The following is a 14,823-nucleotide window of genomic DNA, read 5'->3' on the forward strand; positions in this document are numbered from 1 at the left end:
TAACCGCAAAGTGGAACAAATATTGTTTTATGAAATAGAAGACAGGTAACTCCTAATTGTCACTTGAAGAGATAGTGTGTTCAGCACCAATTCAGTATTTTCTTTTGTGCAATTTAGCAGAGTCACCATTGATCCTCCAGTAGGATCCAGTTTAAGGTTCAAGCAAAAGAAATCACTGTAATGCTTTGTTATGAAATAATTTTCATGGTCACCCAGTAGACTAGAGTTATTAGTTGTTGGTGTTCGATGTGCCTGCTAAAGTATACAACTTACAGTGCTCCTTGGTGGTAAAGTGGTAGTCCACTCGGAGATAACAGAAGGAATGTAGGTCTACACAGGACGGTTTATTAACAACTTTATACAGAAAGAGGTAACACCTCTGGTCTTTATAGTCTTTCAAGAGGCAACAAGCTAAGTTGTCCCAGCAATCTTATAGTTGGCAACTGCTTAGTATAAATGAAGGCAGGCATCAATGATGAGATGTCAATCGCAACACTCTACACAGCCTGCTGGTAATCTATTCAGCAAGTTTTTACTTAAGATGCACAGGCTCTATATCACTGACAGTTCAGGTCTAGCAGCTTGTGCACTTCAGAATCCTATTCTCACAGTTACTGAGCATTAGTCCCTCGCACCCAGGAACCAAAGTCTTCACTATCTATAACAAGGCCCTCCTTTTCATAGTCAGGCATCACAGTCAGGCATCATTGGAACCAAGAGAGAGAGAGAGAAACCGAATAAAGGCCAAAATGGTGCAAAAAAATATGTCACGCCTTATTATATCAAGATATTGGTGCACCTAGGGAGTGGGAACAACCAAATCAAAGTGTGTCACATGATCCATAGGTATGTCATAAACAATAAATACCAAATATAATGAATCCAAGGTTTCACAGAAAATGCTTATAGTTAATAGACGATTATCAATGTGGATACAAAATCATCAAATGTCTAAGATAACATAAAATGAAGCAGCAGAGTAAAAGATCCTGGTATTTAAACTATGGGGTAGTATGTTAGCATGCATTTGTGCCTCTAAACCGTAGATAAAGTGCTATAGTGCATGGATGCCGGGAAGGAAAGAATGCTCCTAGTATAAATAATGTGTAAATTGGTGTATATTTTTGTTACATACCTATGGATCATAATAATAATAATCTTTATTTTTATATATATAGTGCTAACATATTCCGCAGCACTTTACAGTTTGCACACATTATCATCATTGTCCCCGATGGGGCTCACAATCTAAATTCCCTATCAGTATGTCTTTGGAATGTGGGAGAAAACCGGAGAACCCGGAGGAAACCCACGCAAGCATGATGCATGTGTATCATTGAATTTATTTATGTTCTGAGTTTTCCTAACCGTCAGGCATCAGCATACAGACTCCCTCTGAAGTGAGTATCTCCATGGTCTTGGTGCGCTGGCTTTTACTACGCTGGCAAATGCAGTCTTCACTCGGGAATAACCCTTTCTAATCCCCTGTGCTGTGAAAATCTTTGCACTGTCTCTCTGTCATGGTGGTACTTTTAAGCTGGTGGGCTAATGTCTTTCACCTGCAAAAAATTGCACTGACTGTAATTCAGAAAGGAGAATTTTACTTTATCCACTGTGGCCCAATTTATATTCTTGATGTATAGTCATCAGGCATAATGGTGACACGTGGCTGCACATCAGTTTTTAGCAACAATATTTCAGCAATAAGGTATGTCTGACTTGAATACTCTATTTCAACTGCAGTGACTGTATTTGAAATGGAGTTCCTGTAGTTGACCGACCACAGCTCTCTTCTGTGCAGTACCTGTGCTGCAGCCTGGCATGTCCAGTATTTCTTCATTATGACTCCCAGGTCCGGCCTACTCATTGCTTCTTCAGCCCTATTTCACTAGTACTCAGGGTTACCCACAGCATGCATCTGTACCTCCTCGAGCTCCCAGCTGTACCCATTGAAGTGGAGATCTCCTTCCTGTCTGTTTCACTTCTCAGGATCCAGGATATTCCAGCAATATTAAAGGTTGTATGCAGGTTGTAGATTGCTGAAAAAAGTCATCCCTGTATGCTTTGTAGCAGATGCCATGTTATTGATAAATCATCTTTAATCACGTTATATAAATGACCTCTTCCAGGCTATGGGGAGGATGGTGCCTGGAAGATAACTCTGCCTCCAGAGCTTATTTTACATGAAGGGGGAGTTACCAGTGTGATGTGTAATGGCCGCTTTCTACTCTCCCAATTTCACAGCAGTTATGTGTGAATATATTTGACACGTCTGCAGGTTCCTCTCAGCTTCAGCTTCCACCTCACAGACAGACAGGATTGCAATAGTGTTACAATACAGCAGAGCTCAGAGAGCTGCAAAAAATGTTTGCAAGAAGACACATTTCATTTCTCCTGTTCCATGATAGTTACATGTCTCACACTGGTACCTTATATTTAAAATAAGCTTTAGAAGCAGTTGTCTTCCAGGAAACATTCTCTCCATAGCCTGGAAGAGGTAATTTACATATAAGAAAAATGTGGATTTCCACGGAATAAGACATTGGATCCCAGATATCAAGGTATCATTTTATTCAGCTTTCTCTGACCTGCATGTTCATATAGACAACTTTGGAGGGTTGATTTCCTTTAAGATGCAGACAGCCACTTTTTCCAGTACAGTTACAGGGCATACTACTTCAGAAAATCTCTTCCTTATATCACTGTGACTTGCTCCACTCTCTTCACTACTACCTGCAGACCCACTTCATCTAGGAAGTAACTCTCTTCTGAGGCCAAACTCCTTCCTTCTGCAGGGATGTACAGAGGTATGTGCCCACGATCCGGAACAGCAGCATTTTGGACGCAGCTCACCTGCGCTGCTTCCAAAGTGCTGCATTCTAGGTTACAAGCACAGTAGATGTGATTCATGGAAATCCCATGCCCACTGTGCTTCTATTTGACGTTGCCTAAACTCATCTGCGGTGCGGGTTTACAAGCCTTAGCATGTAAATTATCTGCAGCGGAGATGCTACTCTCACCCATAGCCATTCATTAGATGCAGTAAATCTGCATGGTTCACTGAATACGCTCCCAGACGAAAGTAACTTACCAAAACGCGCATTGGGGCGCGCCTCCTGGATACCTAGCCTACATCCTGCTGCTGGTAAGGATTATGGTCTTACTTTTCCTTTATGATGGTACTCCTACATACATGTCTGTATGGGAGGCTGATTATACTATGGAGCGGTGGGCATTGTAGTTTAGGTTCCAGCAGTTAGCCATTCCCTCTTGTTATTTGCTTTATACACTGTGTATGTACTCCATTTAGTTTAGCTACATACATGGGAGTATGGCTTTGTATACTTAACATTTACTACTGCTGGATATTCCTGGTTGTTGCACGCCTGCACGATACACATGGTGCAGTGGTGTCTTGTATATTCATTTCCCTTCACCTTTGTCTATGTTAATTATAATAAAATTTGTTACTTCTTTTGTACATTACTGACATGATATCATCTTTTTTTCTCATGTGGATATGGTTCACTGAATACATGCGGATTTACTTGCGTGATTAGTACTCAGCGTTTTTGAGGCAGCGGAAATACGCCAAAAACGCTGCTATATCCTGATCTTGGGCAGATAGCCACTGTTAGATGCCGGGATTCTTCTACTGCACGAGGTGGATCCCAAGCCTTGTCTCCCTCAGCGGTCTCCCATTCTTCTTCGACCGCAGTGGGGCATGCTCAGCAGAGACGTCTTTCTCAGTATCTTGCTCAGACTCGTGCTGTTCGTCTAGGTATTGCTGGCTCTCTAGTTACAGCTATAGTAACTAGCAATAGGTGACAGTGAACAGATTTTCCTGGATCTAAGTCCAGAAATCACTCCACTGAGCATGCTCATGCACGCTTCCGCCATTGTTCACTAGCTGCGGTTTCACATCTCCGCACGGTGGACCCTGGGTTGCGATCGCACGTCATCTTTATTTATATTTATTGCGATCCACCAACCCTAACAGTATCTTAGCGCCAGGGTCTTGCTAGAAGTGATGGACGAGCAGCGTCAGTAGCGTAGCTACCAGGGGGGCAGAGGGGGCGGTCACCCCGGGCCCTGTGCTCTGAGGGGGCCCACCCGGAGCTACGCTACTGTCAGGGCCGGCGTTAGGGGCCCCTGCCTCCAGTCAATGTTTAGCTTTAGTTTCCCCTGTGTTTGTACTGTGTATGTAGCTAAAGTAACATGCACAGTACAAACACTCACAGGGAGTCAGCAGAGAGAAGAGAAGGCCTCCAATCAGAGTGCAGGGAGTGAGTCATGTGATCGCTCTTCTGCAGTCTGTGGAGGAGAGGGGGAAGGGAGGCCACTCACCCAATCCCGGCTGAGCGCGCTCTGCTTCAAAGCTCCTGTGCTGCAGAGAAGTGATCAGCTCCAGCAGGCGGGGACAAAGGGGGACTCTGCCTCTGACTGTGACCTGAGCTCACTGCCTACACATGATGTCTGCAGCATCTGACTTGGAGGAGCCTGAGGAGCAGCCCCCAGGACCAGAGGACACTCTCCACACAGCATGTTGAGTATCTTGGCACATGTCATTTGCTAATTGATATGTCTGATCTGTTGCCTTGAATACATACATACAGGCACAGTATGTAAAGCAATGAAGGTTCTTAAAGGGAACCTGTCACCCCGTTTTTAAAAGATGAGATAAAAATAGCGTTAAATAGGGGCAGAGCTGTGCTTTACATTAGTGTCTTTGTGTGCCTTTATTCCCCAGCTATGCTGTCGAAATACCTTTGTAAAGTTGCCGTTTTGGGCTGTCACTCACGCTGGTCTGGTCATATGGGCGTGGTGACAGCGCTGTTTCTTCCCCCAGATCTTGCTTATCTGTCCGTTGGTGGCGTAGTGGTGTGCGCATGTCCAGCTGCCGAATCCACTGCCCAGGTGAAGGAAAAGAGCGCGATCTGCGCTGTTCCCCTGGTGATCGGTGGGGGCGCCCATCTTCCTGAGGCCGCACGTGCGCAGATGGAGTTCTCTGCTGCACGGGGCTTCAGGAAAATGGCTGCGGGATGTCGCGCGTGCGCAGATGGAGATCGCGGCGGCCATTTTCTTGAAGCCCCAGGAAGCCGAGCACTCCATCTGCGCACGCGCGGCCTCAGGAAGATGGCGCACACCACTACGCCACCAACGGACAGATAAGCAAGGTCTGGGGGAAGAAACAGCGATGTCACCACGCCCATTTGACCAGACCAGCGTGAGTGACAGCCCAAAATGGCGACTTTACAAAGGTATTTCGGCAGCATAGCTGGGGAATAAAGGCACACAAAAGACACTAATGTAAAGCACAGCTCTGCCCCTATTTAACGCTATTTTTATCTCATCTTTAAAAAACGGGGTGACAGGTTCCCTTTAAACTTGTTTATCCTGCAATCTGGACAGACACTGAACACTGACATGTGATCGATAAGTGTCTTGCACATAATGTATTTACTGCTGATTAGCTTATGAGAAGGAGAATGATTACTTTCTTAAGTTTGCGAGCGGCTGGAATCTTGCAGGACGGCTTTTACATGTGGGAGCCTGTCACCATATAAGGTCCGGCCAGCATCTGTACGCCCTCACATAGTGTTCTAGAATGCTCTCTGTGTCCCCAATCCTCTATGCAAGGCACAAAAAAGAGCTGTTATTATAATCACGGATGGCACAGTCTGGGCGCTGACCCTCTTCCTGTGATCGCTGTCCCTCTTCGTGTGGAAGACGCGTCCTACATCATGCATTCAGTGTCCTCTATCGCACTCCCATGCAGGCGCACTTCTCTTTGCCCTGCTGAAGTCAGAGCACAGTATTGTAGTGCGCGTGCGCCAGCTTTCCAGGTAATCAGCGCCCTTTGGCCTTTCCCAGCGCACATGCACTACAGTACTTGGCTCTGCTTTCAGCAGCCTAGAGAGAAGTGTGCCTGCACAGGAGCGTGATGGGTGACACTGTGTGGATGACGTAGGATGTGTCATACAGATGAAGCAGTAATGGAGGATGGCGATCTTAAGTCAAGACCAGCGATGCCTTGGTGAGAGCCATTGGTGAGTATAATGAGAGGTCATTTTTATGCCTTGCGGAGGGGATTGGGGACACATTTACAGCCTTCCTTATAGAGGCTGCCTATGGGAGCTGCATTATACTATATAGTCTTCCTATGTGAAGGGCATTATACTATAGGGTCTGCCTATGGGGAGTGCATGATACTACCGTATATGGAGGCCTATGGGGAATGTATTATACCATATTGAGGACTATCCGGTGTATTATGCTATATGGAGGCTATCTAGAGGGCCATCATTCAGTGTGGAGATTACAGCGACGGGGCCATCATACAGTGTTGGAGCCAGTTTGGAGGATATTAACGGGTTAGTATATACAGTGGGGGGCATCATACTGTGTATAGGGGAGCTGTACAGTGGGGGAGACTTGGGACTTTATTAAATGTAAAGTGGGCACTTATTCTTACAAGGGAACTCAGGTTACCGTGACTATCAAAGGGTCACACACAGAGGGCATTATTACTTTCTAGGGGACAAAATGTGGGCACTGTTTTCTAGGGCACTTGCACCCGGCATTACTATATTATAGAGGGGTGCTTTAGAATTTAGAGGGCACAGAGAACCACACAGCTGGTGCACTAATAGGGACACATATGGCAGCGGCGGCTCAGTATTGCGGTATCAGCAGGATGAGGAGGTTGTGCAAGTTGGGAATAGATGGTGATGGTGCTGGAATGTGAGAAGTGAAACGTGTCTTTGTTGTATTCTCTGCAGATGAGTTGTAGCTGGAAGAAGTTGTCATGTCGGTTTGGGCCAGATGGAAAAGATGGGAAAAATGAACAATTCTATCAGAAAGAACGTCAGAGGTAAGTCATTATCTGTAACTGTGCAGTGATCTGTTATATGTTCTGTAGGACTGGTATCTACCACTGACCATATGGCGGTAATATCAGTGTTGGTCTTTATATAGAGATTATCTTCAGTAACAGCGCGGTCATCTGCTGAGGTTCTCCTCCACTATTAGGGCGCATCACTAAATTGTAATGAAGGTTACCTGGTTAGGGGCCCACTCAGAAGCTTCGCCCCCCCCTGGACCAAAACCCTAGCTACGCCTCTGAGCAGCGTTTACAGCGATACATTCAGCAGCTGGTGACCAGGTTGTCTGCTCTTGAGCGCGCGACCTCAGCTGTGGATGTTTCCGTGGTAGCAGCTCATGCAGACTGTGAAGCTGCATCTCGGGTGTCCACACTGTCACCTCTGTTCTGTCCTTCTCTCATCTCCTTCAGCTCGAAAAGTTCATGGGTGACAGTAAAACCTGTAAAGGATTTTTGAACCACTGTGCTATACATTTGAAGCTACTGGCGTCACATTTCCCATTCGAACAGGCTGAGGTGGGATTTGTGATCTCCCTGTTAACGGACAGAGCATTGGAGTTTTCTGAGCGCCCTAAAGCAGGTCTTTTTAGGGCCTCGTGTCACCCACAAAACCGTGCTCCAACTTCTGGTTTTAACCCAGGGCTTCTCCATGGTCAGCCATTATGCCATCTATTTCCGGACACTAGCCTCTGAGTTGGAGTGGCCGGATAAAGTTCTTATCCCTGTCTTCTGGATGGGATTGGCTGATCATGTAAAGGATGCTCTGGCTATTAGGGAGATTCCTGCCACACTGGAGGAATAAATTTCTGTCTCCACTCGCATCGACATTCGTCATTCCAAGCGAGGGTTGGAGCGAGCCCAGTGTCGACAGAAGTTTTGGCCTGCTCCTAACTTTGTCAAGCCTCTAGAATCTCCGGCCCAGGTTTTGGAGCCACAGGACGGCATGGAGATTTCTTGAGCAGTATCCAAGTCTCATCTCGCTCGAGCACCTCCGATCTGCAATTTTTGTAGGCAGCCTGGTCATTATGCCAACAAGTGTCCCCAGTGGCAGGGAAATGACCGCATATAGCGGCTATTGGAGGAGACTCACTAGACACGGTGGTGTTGTCCTCCAAAATTACGTTTAAGGTGACACTGTCCCATGGGTCAAGCTCTCTCTCTGCAGAGGTTTGCGTGGATTCCGGGGCAGAGGGTAATTTCATGTCCTCTTTTTTCGCCCTACAGCACGCAATACCCCTGGTCATGCTCTCCAGTCCGGTTACAGTTAAAGTGGTTAATGATTCTACATTACCCACTCAGATCACCCATCAAACCATTACCCTTTCCCTAGAGGTTTCTCCAAGACATCAGGAGTTAATCTCCTTGTTCATTTTCCACGAGGGTATCGATGAGGTGTTGCTGGGTATCCCCTGTTTCATTCACCTCATATCAATTGGGCCATGGGGAGTATACAAGGTTGGAGTTAGGCATATCAGGGTCAGTGTCTCAAGGCCCAGGTTTAGGATGGGTCGTCTGAGGTTCCTCCTGCGAATCTAACTTCGCTCCCCAAGCATTATTGGCAGTATGCGGACGTGTTTTCCAAGAATGTCACTCTTCCTCCCCATCATACCTATGATTGCCCGATTGACTTCATCCCTGGGGCTGAGCCACCTCGTGGGCGTGTTTACCCTTTGTCGCTCCCGGACACTGAGGCAATGTTGGAGGATATAAGGGAGAATTTGGAAAGGGGTTTTATTAGGAAATCGGTGTCTCCTGCGGGAGCTGGGTTCATCTTGGTCCAAAAGCAGAACAGGGAGCTCCATCCCTGCATAGATTATAGGGGTCTGAATGCCATCACCATCAAGAATATATATCCTCTACCTCTTATCTCCAAGCTGTTTGACAGATTGCGGGGTGCGAGGATATTTACCAAGTTAGATCTGCGAGGCGCCTATAATTTAATACACATTCACGAGGGTGACGAATGGAAGACGGCCTTTAACACCCGGGATGGGCATTATGAATACTTGGTACTGCTATTTGGTCTCTGTAATGCCCAGGCCGTCTTACAGGACTTCATCAATGACATCTTTCAGGAGATGTTATCCACTTCAGTAGTCGTCTATTTGGATGACATCCTTATTTTCTCTCCCAATCTGGATACTCATCGTAAAGATGTGGCCAGAGTCTTTGAACTCTTGCGTGCCAACTGTCTCTACGCCACACTTAAGAAGTGTGTATTTGAGCAGGAGTCTCTACCATTTCTTAGCTATAAAATGTCAGCCAAGGGTTTGGCTATGGATCCTGCCAAGGTGGAATCGGTGTTGAACTGGCAGGAGCCAAATTCCCTTAAAGTGGTGCAGCACTTTATGGGATTTATTAATTACTATCACCAGTTCATTCCCCACTTCTCTACTCTGGCATCTCCCTTGGTAGCTCTTACCAAGAAGGGAGCTAACCCTAAGCTATGGTCCACGGAGGTATCTGAGGCCTTTGTCTCCTTAAAGTCCCATTCTGCTAGGGCTCCTGTGTTGCATTGGCCAGATGTGGATAAGCCCTTTATTCTAGAGGGGTATGCCTCTTCCATCGGTGCAGGAGCTGTGCTCCTTCTCTAAGTCTTTCTCACTGGCAGAGAACAATTATTCCATCGGGGACAGGGAGCTACTGGCCATGAATTTGGCCTTCTCCAAATGGAGATATCTCCTGGAGGGAGCTCGGCATCCTTTCCAGGTGTTTATGGACCATAAGAATCTGCTCTATCAGCAGATGGCCCAACGGCTAAATTCTCGCCAGGCCAAGTGGTTTCTATTCTTCTCCTGATTTATGTTTACACTTTCTCTCAGGGGAGAAGAATTTATGGGCTGATGCCTTATCCCATTCCATCGTCTCTTCCGAAGAAGGGGATGAACCACGGCTAATCATTCCATCAGAGACTCTGCGAACGGTGGCGCTAGTTTTGCTAGAGTCAGTGCCTTCCGGGCAAGACTCTTGTACCACCAAACCTGCAGCCAGAGGTCCTCTCTTGGGCTCACACATCTAAGTTGGATGGGCACTTCGGGACCAAGAGGACTACTGAGCTTCTGGTGAGGTCATATTGGTGGCTGCGGATGGCACATGACATTAGGGAATATGATCAGGCATGTGTTTCTTGTGCCAAGAACCGGCCTTCCCTGCAGAGGCCTGCGGGCTTATTACATCACTTACCAGTGGCAGATAGGCCTTGGAAGATGGTCGGGATGGACTTCATTGTGGGCTTGCCCAAGTCCCGTAACAATATTGTCATCTGAGAAGTCACCGATTATTTCTCCAAGATGGTACATCTTGTTCCCCTTCCGCATGTACCGTAAGCATGGGCTCTGGCCATGCTTTTCAAGAAGCATGTCTTCCATCTTCGCGGGATGCCTGATAAAATAGTCAGTGAGCGGGGTCCCCAGTTCACTTCTCAGTTCTGGAGAGAGCTCTCTGTCGGCTGCTCAGTATTGAGCTTAATCTCTCCTCAGCATATCATCCCGAGACGAACAGATTGGTGGAGAGGGCCAATCAGACTCTGATCACATATTTATAGCACTTTGTCTCTGCCAGGCATAATGACTGGGCATCCTTGCTACCATGGGCAGAGTTTGCCGTTGCCGATTCTACAGGGCAGACACCGTTCCTCCTTAATTACGGTCAGCATCCTCGTGTTCCCGTGTTCATGCCCGTTTCGTCTTCCAACTCTAGGGTGGTAGACTGGGCTGTGGAGGTTCGTGACATCTGGGCCCGCACACAGGATACCATTCAGGCCTCTAAGGAGAGAATGAGGCCTCTGCTGATGCGCATCGCCGTCCCGCTCCGGTTTTCACCTTCGGTGACTTGGTGTGGCTTTCAGCTTGTAATATCAAGTTGCGCATAGAGGCCTCTAAGTTTCCTCCCCGCTATCTGGGTCCCTCTAAAGTCCTTCAACAGGTTAATTCTGTAGTATATTGCCTGTTCCTTCTGCTGCGCCTGAATATCACTGACACCTTTCATGTCTCCCTCTTAAAACCCGTTCATATGTCTCGGTTTTCTGAGTCTTCTGCTGGGACTTTGGGTTAATCTTCGGATGATTTTGAGGTAAATGCTATTGCTGGTGCCAAGCTGGTGCGTGGCAACAAATTTTTGGGGGTTGATTGGAAGGGTCATGGTCCAGAGGTTAGGACTTGGGAGCCGGTTGAGCACATTCGTACCCCCCAGTCTATTGCAGCCTTTGAGGTTAGCGAGGCTCGCCAGGGGGGCGCTAGGGAGGGGGGTAATGTTATGCGCCAGGATTCTCCTACTGCACGAGTTGGATCCCAAACCTTGTCTCCCTCTGCGGTCTCCTATTCTTCTTCATCCGCAGTGGAGCATGCTCAGCAGAGACCTCGGTCTCAGCGTCTTGCTCAGACTCATACTGTTCGTCTAGTTACTGCTGGCTCTCCAGTTACAGCTATAGTAACTAGCAATAGGCTGCAGCAAACAGACATTCCTGGATCTAAGTCCAGAAATCACTCCAATGAGCATACTCGTGAGTCGACTTCTCATTGGTGGTCGGCCGTCAGCTGCTCAGGTCCTGTGCCAGCTCCGGATTGGCCTGCGAGCAAGGTCCTGTCTGATTGGCACAATCTATAAAAGGATCTTTGGCGTGCCCATTGGTGTGCTAAGATCATTTATGTTACATGCGTGTGTGGAACACTACAGTGGTGTGGACTATTTTGTGTGTTCTCAAGGCAGGCGTATAGCCTTTAGAATTCCGGCTTCTCCGGAGAGGAGTTCGTGCATGTGCACAGGATTGGCGTACAGCCTTTAGAATTCCGGCACCTCCAGAGAGGAGTTCGTGTGAGTGCATATGCTGTGTCTGTTCACTACCTGTTCCCTTGCCCCTGAGAGGGTAGCACTCACCTGTGAAGTAACAGGGGATTTCTCATAGCACCATTTCCACTAGCGTGGCATCTATCCATGCCATACCGTTTCTACCCCTCTCTCTGTGAAGCTAACAGAGCTGGATAATTACTTTCTGTACACACCGGGTGACATTTAACCCCATGTGCTTTCTAGATTGCTTCCCGCACACTTCCGCCATTGTTCACTAGCTGCGGTTTCACATCTCCGCACGGTGGACCCCGGGTTGCAAAATTTCTTCTCATCTCTCATATCCTCCCTGACTCACAACCCTAAACAGCTCTTCAACACTTTCAATTATCTACTCCGTTCCCCAGCATCTCCTCCCTCCCCTCTCTTTTCTGCTGAAGAATTTGCCTCTTTCTTTAAGCAGAAGATCGATAACATCAGACAAAGCTTTAGCCCGCAGCCCCTAATGGCCCTCCTCTTTACTTCTCAGCCCTGTTCCAAAGCCAGCTTCTCCACCATGACAGATGATCAGCTCTCCATCCTTCTGTCAAGACCACATCTCACCACTTGCATGCTTGACCCGCTTCCGTCCCACCTCATCCCTAACCTCGCAAAAGTCTTCATCCCAACCCTAGCACAACTCTTCAACCTCTCACTTACAAACGGTGTCGTCCCCTCATCCTTCAAACACGCATCAACACACCTATCCTCAAAAAACCCCTCCCTCGACCCATTCTCTGTGTCCAGCTATTGCCCGATATCCCTTCTCCCTTATGCCTCAAAACTACTGGAACAGCATGTCCATCTTTAACTGTCCTCCCACCTCTCCTCCTGCTCCCTCTTTGACCGGATACAATCTGGCTTCCGACCACATCACTCAACTGAAACTGCCCTAATTAAAGTGACCAATGACCTACTAGCTGCCAAGAGCAAGCAACACTACTCTGTCCTCCTCCTCCTGGACTGTGGACCACTCCCTCCTGTTACAGATTCTCTCATGTCTTGGCATCACAGACTTGGCCCTATCCTGGATCTCATCATACCTAACAGACCGGACATTTAGTGTCTCCCTCTCCACACCACCTCCTCATCTCGCCCCCTGTCTGTCGGTGTTCCCCAAGGCTGAGTTCTAGGACCCCTACTCTTCTCCATCTACACCTTCGGCCTGGGACAGCTCATAAAATCCCACAGTTTACAATATCATCTCTATGTTGATGACATGCAGATTTACCTATCTGGACCTGACCTTGCCTCCTTACTGACCAAAATCCCACAATGTCTGTCTGCTATTTCATCCTTCTTTTCTGCTCATTTTCTAAAACTGAACATGGACAAAACAGAATTCATCGTCTTTCCCCCACCTCACTCTACCCCTCCACCCGACCTATCCATCAATGTCAGTGGCTGCTCACTTTCCCCAGTCCCGCACGCTCGATGCCTCAGGGTGATCTTTGACTCTTCCCTCTCTTTCAAGCCACATATCCAAGCCTTTGCCTTCTCTTGCCGATTCCAACTCAAAAACATTTCCCGGATCCATGCATTCCTTGACCATGAAACCACAAAAACACTAGTACATGCCGTTATCATCTCCCGCCTCGACTACTGCAATCTCCTACTCTCTGGCCTCCCCTCTTTCACTCTGACACCACTCCAATCCATTCTAAAATCTGCTGCCCGATTAATCCACCTGTCTCCCCATTATTCCCCAGGCTCTCCTCTCTGCCAGGCCCTTCACTGGCTTCCTTTTGCCCAGAGGCTACAGTTCAAAACACTAACAATGACATACAAAGCCATTCACAACCTGACTCCTCCATACATCTGTGACATGGTCTCCCGGTACCTACCTACATGCAACCTTTGATCATCTCATGATCTCCTTCTCTACTCCTCTCTCATGTCTTCCTCCCACAACTGCATCCAAGACTTCTCCCGTGCTTCCCCTATACTCTGGAACTCTCTACCCCAACACCTCAGGCTCTCGCCTACCACTGAAACCTTCAAAAGGAACCTGAAAACCCACCTCTTCCGACAAGCCTACAACCTGCAGTGATCCCCAGTCTACTGAACCGCCGCATGACCAGCTCTACCCTCTCCTAGTGTATCATCCCCCATCCCCTGTAGACTGTGAGCCTTCGCGGGCATGGTCCTCTCTCCTCCTGTACTTGTGTGTGCCTTGTTTTACTCATGCTTATTGTACTTGTCTATATTTGCCCTGTTTACATGTAAAGCGTCATGGAATAAATGGCGCTATAAAAGTGTATAATAATCAGCTCTATAACGTCTTCAGGTGGGTGTTTCTTCTCTTTCCGCACTTTTATATAGCGAGTGCTACTTTCCCCTATGGGCAATTCCCAGCTGTTGTACAGCATTCCTTATTCTATAAAAAAAAATGGATATTCAAGTTTTGACATTGGTAAAAATTCCTACCCTTATTAATGCCCACAAAAAGCGCCACTGAATCTAATTATCCAATTAATCTTAACCTAGAAGGAAAGGGTCTTACTTAATACTGTGTCTTATATTGTTGCCAATGGGGCATACAATAATTAATGCCAATTAGATGCACTTTTCAAAAACTTTCCTATTGATACTAGCTTTTAATGGTTTCACTTTAATTGACGATACCAATCAATGCAAGCTCGACATGCTTTCAAAATCTCCTTGTCAATTCCCAAATGTTACCCAGCCAGGAAGATATAATAAAGACCTTGTTTGACAGACCAGGATGTGTAATTGTGTTAAGTAAAGTGAGCCTGCCTCCGGTAAAGAACAAAATAAATGATATCATTAATCGAATCTATATTAAGTCTTTTGAAGGTATTTATGTTAGTTATGGGCTTAGCAAGGCACCTAGTAAACATGTCTCAGCCATGATTTATCACTCTAATTATTATAAGATATACTGTTATTTCCATGTTCATTACGGTTCTGTTACCAGGAGTATGCTCTGTAAAATGCACATCTGTGGCATTTTCGCTATACTTGTTTTATTATATTTTAGCAGCTCTTAACTCCTTGCATTTTCATATCTATAAATTTATACCATGACTTTACCCCTAAGACTGCAAATATGCCTATAACGTAAACTAAAACTACACTGTGTTCCAAATTATTAT

General features: G+C 46.8%; 1 protein-coding gene across 2 annotated transcripts in view; it reads left to right on the forward strand.

Annotated features, from left to right (window-relative positions):
• The window catches only part of ADGRD1 (adhesion G protein-coupled receptor D1), a 1,174,499-nt gene that overhangs the window by 236,949 nt on the left and 922,727 nt on the right, over positions 1-14,823 (forward strand). The gene's annotated exons all lie outside the window — the stretch shown is intronic.

This window comes from Ranitomeya variabilis, chromosome 1 (genome assembly GCF_051348905.1).
Source record: "Ranitomeya variabilis isolate aRanVar5 chromosome 1, aRanVar5.hap1, whole genome shotgun sequence".
Classification (NCBI taxonomy): Eukaryota; Metazoa; Chordata; class Amphibia; order Anura; family Dendrobatidae; genus Ranitomeya; species Ranitomeya variabilis.